Below are 2,487 nucleotides of genomic sequence, written 5' to 3'. Positions count from 1 at the left end.
AATTTGATGAAGTTTGGAATTTATTTTGAAGTATATTTAGATATTTTTTGGACGTTTAATTTGATGAAGTTTGGAATTTACTCTGGAATTATATTTAGGTAATTTTTTGTACGTTCGATTTGATAAAGTTTGGAATTTATTTTGAAGTATATTTAGATAATTTTTGTACGTTTGATATGACGAAGTTTGGAGTCTATTTTGAAGTATATTTAGATAATATTTTGTATTTTAAAAGAAGTTTGGACTTTATTTTGAAGTACATTTAGATAAATTTTTTTACGTTTAATTAGATGAAGTTTGGATTTTGTAAGTATATTCAGATAATATTTATACGTTTAATTTGATAAAGTTTGGAATTTATTTTGAAGTATATTTGAATAATTTTTTGTACGTCTAATTTGATGTAGTTTTGAATTTATTTTGAAATTATTTAGATGATTTTTGTACGTTTAATTTGACGAAGTTTGCATTTTATTTTTAAGAATATTTCAATATTTTTTACCTTTAATTTGATGAAGTTTGGAATTTTTTTTTGAAGTATATTTAAATAATTTTTTTACGTTCAATTTGATAAAATTTGGAATTTATTTTGAAGTATATTTAGATAAAACTTTTGTACGTTTAATTTGATAAAGTTTGGAATTTATTTCGAAATATAATTAGAGAAATTAAGACTCAAAGAAATATCAGTTTTCTTAATAAAAAGAACATTACACTGGCATATACTAAATAAGAATTTATCGAGATGATCAGATGAATTTGATAAACGTAAGAAATGATATTGAATAAATTTTTGTTCTATTTAGAAAAGAAGGTCAAGAAATATATATATATATATATAATATATATGTATATATATATATATATATATATATATATATATATATATATACATTTATGTGTGTATATATATATATATATATATATATATATATATATATATATATATATATATGTATAATATGAAATATATTGATAGCAAGAACGCCTGTATCTAAAGAACTGACTTTACTTCCAAAATAATTCATAGATAGCGAAGAAAGACAATAATAACGGTGCGCGGTATATTTCGAATAGTAACCTTCCGGAAAGGATTTTGAAAATATTTTATGAAACTGATACAATCAGTAAGGATATCGTCTTACATGCTATTGGCATCCTTTGTAGATTCATGAAAGGCGCTGTTGCATCAGCAAGGGACGAATAATACTATTGTATACCTGGTGTAAAAATTTCGTATCCTTTACTTCCGGCAAGAAAGTATTATTTCGGGAACGTTTTATCTGCGTGACTTTTGGAAAAGGCAGAGGTACGTGCTCTCTTTGTGGCAGCCACTATACAATTAGTTTTCTTCTCTTACCAAGATTTCTGGGAAGACTGTCCCCTCCAAAAAAAAAAAAAATAAATAAAATAAAAAACCTCCAATCAATGTTTCTTTTCACAAACATTCTTCAAAATTAATTCGGTCGACCTCATGTAATCAGTTGCATTGATAGATAAGCGATGCTTTGTTATATATATATATATATATATATATATATATATATATATATATATATATATATATATATATATATATATGCGAAGAACATGCACAAACGATCTCCATCTACCATATATATATATATATATATATATATATATATATATATATATATATAAGTATATATATATATATATATACTTATATATATATATATATATATATATATATATATATATATATATATATGGTAGATGGAGATGGTTTGTGCATGCTCTTCGCACTCCCCAAGAGAGATTAATTCACTAAACGCTCAGTTGGGCTCCACAAGGAACTAGAAGAGTTGGAAGACCCAGACCTACATGGCCGAGGACTATGAAGCGCGAAGTAGATGATGATGAATGGAGAAGTATTCAATTAAAAGCTCAAGATAGAGACGACTGGCGAAACCGAGGTCCTTTGCGTCAATAGGTGTAAGAGCAGATGATGATGATGGTGATGTATATGCGCTTGGTAGTGTGTGTTTGTATGTACGTATATTATGATATTAAATCTGTAAAGTTGAAGAAATTGTTCTCTCTCTCTCTCTCTCTCTCTCTCTCTCTCTCTCTCTCTCTCTCTCTCTCTCTCTCTCTCCCCCTTTACCTTGAATGGAATGTTCTCTGGGAATATTGTAGTCACGTACCCGCTCATATATCGCTTGAATGCGGCTCTAAACCAAAAGAAGCTGGGATCTCTGGTGCACTATTGACTCCTTACATCTCTTTCGAACCGGAAAATTGGCAATAAGGTGATGATGAAAGATGCTGAAGGAGCCAGGGTCGTATTTTCTGGCCCCCTTCTGTTTTCTCTTTATCACCTAATTTTTTTCGTCCTTTTTTATTGTGGTGATTGGGAAAACTTTCGACACAGTTTCCAGATGAGAAATATGCTTGGAAGTTTTGCAGTTTGTTTTATAAGAGTAATGGGTTATTATATTGATGGTGGCAGTAGTGAAGTTGTTT

This window comes from Palaemon carinicauda, chromosome 39 (genome assembly GCF_036898095.1).
Source record: "Palaemon carinicauda isolate YSFRI2023 chromosome 39, ASM3689809v2, whole genome shotgun sequence".
In the NCBI taxonomy this organism is placed as follows: Eukaryota; Metazoa; Arthropoda; class Malacostraca; order Decapoda; family Palaemonidae; genus Palaemon; species Palaemon carinicauda.
Note: the sequence above shows the minus strand (reverse complement) of the source record.